The 7,170-nt window shown below is 35.3% G+C and overlaps 1 pseudogene; it reads right to left on the reverse strand.

Moving 5' to 3' along the window:
* Positions 1-4,733: 4,733 nt before the first annotated feature.
* On the reverse strand, positions 4,734-6,948 carry LOC149252168 (cytochrome P450 750A1-like; annotated as a pseudogene).
* Positions 6,949-7,170: the final 222 nt, after the last annotated feature.

Genomic DNA, 7,170 nt, shown 5'->3' on the forward strand with positions numbered 1-7,170 from the left:
CAAAACTACTTCAACTCTACTCCAAATTTACCCTTTTAAATCTCAAAACTGATTTAAAGGAGTCCAACAAAAGTTATAGATCTGAATTGATACCTTTAGGCTGAATTTTAATGATGTAAATTTTCATATAGATGCCCTAGTCTAGTGCCAAGAAATTATTCACAACTAGGCTGAAGTTTGATCTTTTGATAGGTATAAACTTCACGTTACACTATGACAAAAATCTTCTTGCCCACAAGACCAAGATCTCTGGAGTGACAGGGCCAAAATTCATGTTATTTTGGGTCCATAATCTACTCATCCATAGGAACAAGATATTTGTAATTACATTTCCCAAAATGCCTTTCCACAACTATGAGGTAGGCAGAGTTTTCTATGATAAGGAGGTTGAAAATAATGCTCCAAATTGTTCCTATTCTTCATAAAATATGTCGCGAAATCCATGAGAAAAACCACCAATAAAATATTAATAAAAGACCACTGATAAAATCCATCTCTTGCTCCTACAACTAGCTTCTAGTTTCATGAGTTATGAACCCTTATACTTCATCACCATAGATCCAAATTCTTCTTGTCTCCTTCGCGAAGTTGGATGAGAAAATAAAGAATTCATATTGTCTATTTATACTAATTCTTCCATGATTGAATCATCATGTATCTAAAACATCATGTATATAGGACAGTCGACTTGATCTCAAGTTAGGTCAACTTAAACAGAGGAAAAAAATGATATTATAGCTTGTAAATTTGGATTCTGTTCAATAAGGAGGAGTTAGGAAGCAAGTAAATATTCGTTGGGAAGGGATTGAATTCCTATAAAAATTTTATGCCATCCTTACCTTCATCAAGTCATCCTTTGACATGAATAACAAATTATTCTTCCAATAATCTCCCCCTTTGTTATTGATGGCAAAAATATCCTCATATGATACTCCCCCTATCATAGTTCGACTCCTTCTTTCATCGTGCTAATACCCCTACCATATTATCCCCCTTTGACATAAATAACAAAGCGATTCTCTATTGTGATGAAAGACAAATGACTCCCATATTTTGATTAATATATTCAAATGCCTCTCGAGGTAGGGGTTTTGTGAAGATATCAATAATTTGTTCCTTAGTGTTGACATACTCCATTCTTGATGTTCTACTTTGCAAATTTTTCTCAAAGAAAGTGGTACTTGACTGGGATATTTTTTGTCTTTGAATGCATGATTAGATTCCTTAAGGGGATGATTTCAGTGGTATTTTCATGGTAGGCAGTGATAGGTTGATTTGTCTCTATATTGACTTCATTTAAGGCTTCCTTCATCCATAGGATTTCTGTTCAACAATATGTTGTTGTTTTTTACTTGACTTCAATGGTCGATAGAGATATAGATGATAGTTTCTTGTTTAACGATGATACAAGATAGTCTTCTAAGTAGAACACATTCACATTGGTAATATTTTAATCATCAAAGTATCATTCCAAATATGTATCGCTATATGTTTTCAAGGTAAGATTTCTGCTCTTAGGGTATCATAGTCCAAAACCAAAGTTCCTTTCAGGTATGTGAGTATTCTTTTTACAACTAGCATGTGAAATTCCTTAAGGGATGACTAGAACCTTGCCACCATTTCTATTTCTTGCATGATATCAAGTCACTAAGATATAGGAAACCTCTAATAATTGATATGTAAAGAGTTGCATCCACCACAGGATATTCATAATCCTTACTTAAATTCTAACTTGAAGTCATATGTGTGCTCATAATAGCACATTATTCCATCCCAAATCGCTTAAGCATATCCCTGAGATATTTTTCTTGTGATATGAACATTTCTACTTCAATTTGAGTTACTTGAAGTCAAAGAATGCAAGAAAAATCTCCTATCATCAACATTTAAAATTCTTTTGACATATCTTGGGAAACATTCTGACTCATTTCGTCATTGTTTCTCACAAAAATCAAAAGATCCATGTATATTAGTGTGATTAGCATATTGTTTTTTTCTATCTTGAAGTAAAGGTTGCTTCTTGCAACTCCTTTATTGAATCCTTATTATCGAAGATATTGATCAAGTTTAGCGTACTAAGCTCTTAGAGCTTAATTTAATCCATACAAGACCTTCTTTAATTTTCATACAAAGTCTTTATTTTTAGACGGGCCAAACCCTTCTTGGCATTCCATGTATACTTGCTCTTTTAGATCTCTATTTAGAAAGCCTGAATTCACATCCATTTATTTGAACTTTGAAGCCTTTTGAGCAAGAAAATGTTAAAAACATACTTATACTCTATAGTCTAGCAACATGAGTAAAAGTCTCTTCAAAGTCAATTCCTTCAATTTGAGTGTATCCCTTGCAGATCAACTTGCCTTATTTCTAATGATTTTCTCATATTCATTCATTTTGTTATGATGTGCCCACTTGGTTCCTATAACATTATTATCCCTTGTATGATGTACTCTCTTCCATGTTCCATTATTTTGAATTCAATTCATCTCTTCTTCCATTCCCCTTATTTAGTGAGGATCCTTACATGCTTGAGTGAAATTTCCTGGTTCTATTGTGGGTAACAAGGAAATATAATTCCTTCTTAGTTTGTTTATCATCTTTATTCGATTTTGTATTCCTTCATCCACTTCTTAAATTGTCTGGTCTTCTCAATGATCATTATGTACAAACTTTAACCTAGATGGTAATTAAGATGGTTCTTACTTTCAATTTTCTAGCTCATTCTCTTCCTTTGCAACAACTTACTTTGGAGGTGCAAGGGTAGGGTGTTCTTCATTGGTTTGAATAGATTTTTGTGTAGGAAGAGCTTCATCTATCTTTACATCGATGATTTTGACTCTCTTCCACAACCAGTTGTTGTAGAATTTCTGGGCTTTGCTTCTCAATGAGTATCCAAGGACAATTTCTTCGTCAACACATGAAACAAATTTCTCTACTGAATCATCATTAATATTCATAGAGCATTTGCTTCAAAATATTCTGAAGTGTTCTATAGAAGGAGGCCTTCCTTCCCATAGTTCATATGGAGTTTTATCATTGTTTATTTGTACTTGAGCGTTGTTCATGATATAGATTGTTGCCCCAACTACCTCCCTCCAAAAATTTTCTTGTAAATCAGCATCCAACATTGTTCTTACAGCTTGTTGTAAAAATCTGCGCTTTTTCTCCACTACTCCATTTTGTTATGCAGTCCTAGCAAAAGAGAGTTCACTTTTGATTCGATATTTTACACAGAATCATTGAATTCTCCTGAGCTAAACTCCCCACCTCTATCTTTTCTTAAGCATTTGATCTTCAACTCACTTCCATTTTCAACAATTGATTTGAAAGTCTTAAAGAAATATAGTGCTTTTGACTTATATCTTATGAAAAATACCCACAACATTATAATATAATCGTCCATGAAAAAAATAAAATATATTTCTCCTTGTATAGCTAGAGTTCTTGTTGGAGCACATAAATCTGTATGAATAAGTTCGAGAGGCTTTGATGTTGAGCATTCCTTTAATTTGAAGCTAGTCATGGTTTGCTTTCCATGTTGACGTGGTACACATATATAATTTTCTCGCTTTGAATTTTTGAGATATTTATTACTACTTAAGTTTTGCTAAACTTCCCCAAGTTATCAAAGATTCTGTGTCCCAAACGCTTCTGCCACAACCAACTTTCATTTGCTTGACTCATGTAACATCTCTCTTCTTCAATTTCACTGAAAATGTATACCTTGCCATGTGATTTTTTCTTATTTGAATGTCAAGCTCTATTTTCAATTGATGAATGCCTCATTCTTGATTTTCAGAACTCTCGGCTTCAACGATTGAATATGTTGAAGTTGAAAAGTTTTCCTCATGAAGATCACACATTAACCAACTAAAATGATCCATCACCCAAACATCCACATAGAAGAGCCAAATGCCGCCTTATTAATTAAATAAAACTTAGTTTTTAGTTTGCAAATGAAAAAACTATTAAAAAAAATTCTATCTTATTTATTATTAAAATTATTATTTTAGTATGAAATACGATCTATCTATTTAATAGGAAGACCACTTCCACAAATTGAAATGGATAAACCTATTTGCTTAAAGTTTATTTATTGTTTTTTATTTGTATTATAATAAATGCAAATATATAATATATTTATAATTTATAATTAATAGAATAAATAATAATAACGCTAGAAACTTTTATAAAAAAATATAAATATTCAACTTATTCGAACAAATAATATAGAGTAATTTAACAAGTAATAGATAATATATATAGCCATATAGTATTTTAAAAATATATGAATGAATAGTGTACATAATATAGTAGATATATATTGTGAATATTCTAATAGCTTAATGGCAAGATGGCGTTTGTAAATGCGAATTTTATATATATATAATTTTATTAATGGTCATGTACATTGTGTTATAGTAAAATATATTGTATATTGTATTGTAATTTTTTTATATAATATAAATATATAATAACAATCAAGAAAATATATTTATTTATCAAACACGTTTAACATACGATAATACGTTCAGTATTGACAGCCCATTACATATAACTCCATATTATTCAAAATATAATTGATCTTAATGCACTATTACAGAACACACTTTCCAATCGTTTACAATAATCTACTTTATATTATTTTTTCTGACATATTCTCTTCCCCTGCTTCAGGAATATGCGAGTATTTATATTAATGGCGATATATCTAAGATGCTAATATTTACAGCAATCTCCGCATAACGGGAATGATGGCATTTTTAATAACCTCGACAGAATTAGATGTGCAGAATAATGGGAAGACCATTGAAGATAAACTGTCGCTTCCCTCGTTTCCTCCTGCTCCTACGGTTTAGGGTGAAACGCTGATCCTCAACCTTGGATAGGCATAGAGCGGAACCTGTCGTGGAATCGTCATTCCACAGGCCTCTTTCATATCCAGCTGGGAGGGATCGCCTTCAACCCTCCAATCAAAACTGTGCAGCAACTGAGCAATTTCAAGTTCAATGGTATGAATAGCCATAGAAGCACCTGGGCATCCTCTCCTTCCTGCCCCGAACGGTATCATACTGAAGTCCGATTGATCTGTTAAATTGATATTCTCTTCATCCATGAATCTCTCGGGCTTGAATTCTGCAGCATCTTGCCCCCGCATATTGGGATCCCTCCCTATAGCCCACACATTTACCATGACCGTTGTTTTCTTAGGTATGTAGTATCCTCCTATGGTCACAGCCTCCATAGATTGATGAGGAATCACTAGCGGCAGCGCTGGGTATAGTCGCAGAGTCTCTTTTGCCACACATTGGAGGTATTTCATGCTTGCCAGATTCGACTCTTTTACATTACCATGTTGGCCAACGATCGATTCGATTTCTTCTTTCAATGTGCTCATTACATGGGGATGTCTGAGCAGCTCACTCATTGCCCATTCTAACGTAGTTGATGTTTTCTCCAAGCCCGCCCCGAACATGTCCTGCATAAATACAAATCCAATTAGTTGCAAAATGCAAATCCAATTACCTGCGAAATGATGACTGACCGAAATTTAAGAATGAGGAGCGAGGCATACAAGCACAAGACCCTTGATGGTTTCCCGTGTGATTTTACTATTGGTCTCAGCCATATGCAGCAGCACATCAATGAAATCTTGCACATAAGGCTCTGCATCTGACTCTTTCTGGCCATTGGAGGAGACATTAACATGGTCGTCTATTATTTTCTCTGCAAATTCATTGAATGTTTTATCAATTTTCTTCATCCCGCTTGATACCTTGCAGATCAAGCCAATCCAAATATGGAATGAAGTCTCCAATGTTGAAGTCTCCCACTCTAGCTGTCAACTGTACCAAGAGATCTTTAAACTCTTTGAATTCACCAGTCAAATCATCGTCTGGAAATCTTTTCTTCACCAGTATTCGCCAAACAATATTGGAGGTGAGAATCGAGATGACCTTGCTCACATTAACGCCCATTCTTCCCTTCTCACTCTCCTCCCATATTGAATGGATCATGGCAGACACCTCTTCCTCTCGCACACGCGTGAAGGACTCAATTCTTTTGGCACTCAGGAGTTCTAACAAGCATATTTTTCTCATTTGCCATTTTTTCTTCACCAGTATTCGCCAAACAATATTGGAGGTGAGAATCAAGATGACCTTGCTCACATTAACGCCCATTCTTCCCTTCTCACTCTCCTCCCATACTGAATGGATCATGGCAGACACCTCTTCCTCTCGCACACGCGTGAAGGACTCAATTCTTTTGGCACTCAGGAGTTCTAACAAGCATATTTTTCTCATTTGCCATTTTTTCTTCACCAGTATTCGCCAAACAATATTGGAGGTGAGAATCGAGATGACCTTGCTCACATTAACGCCCATTCTTCCCTTCTCACTCTCCTCCCATATTGAATGGATCATGGCAGACACCTCTTCCTCTCGCACACGCGTGAAGGACTCAATTCTTTTGGCACTCAGGAGTTCTAACAATCATATTTTTCTCATTTGCCTCCAGTGATGTCCATATGGAGCGAAGACCACATCGTTAAAATTGAAAAACATTAATCTCCTAGCGGCTCTTAGAGGTCGGCTGGCAAAGATCAAATCATGAGTTTTGAGAAAATGTTTGGCCATCTCAGAAGAAGAAACTACGACGGTAGGGACTGAGCCCAAGCGCATAAACAAAATGGGACCATATTTGTGGGCGAGGCCTTCAAAAAAACGATGAGCGGGGAGTCTCAGTTGGTGGAGGTTTCCGATGATGGCCATGCATAGGGTCCTGGTGGTAATCTGGCACTAATCCTTCTCTTGTGTAGAAGCCATATCAAGAAGAAAGAGAAGAATATACAGACAATAGCTGCTGTGGCAACCCCTCCATCAGTAACTGTGAATGTTGCAGGAAAAGCTAGAGAAAGACGCAAATTACGAAACGCCATATCGCACACACCCATTCTGATGACTGCACTCTACTTTTTGGAAAGGAAAACGGTCTCTTGGTATTAATAGCCGTCAATGAGCGAATCACATAAGGTCCAGTTGTCCCCAGGCTACCTGTCACAAATGAAGCCATTGAAGGAGAAATCAAAACAAACTCTGAACTTATCTTAAATAAAATTTTAAAATGTTTTAATGACAGACTCATTTCAAATTGAATAAAAAAAATATA

Source organism: Pinus tabuliformis, chromosome 7, assembly GCF_031772625.1.
Source record: "Pinus tabuliformis cultivar Carrire ecotype Pingquan chromosome 7, CPIR1, whole genome shotgun sequence".
In the NCBI taxonomy this organism is placed as follows: domain Eukaryota; kingdom Viridiplantae; phylum Streptophyta; class Pinopsida; order Pinales; family Pinaceae; genus Pinus; species Pinus tabuliformis.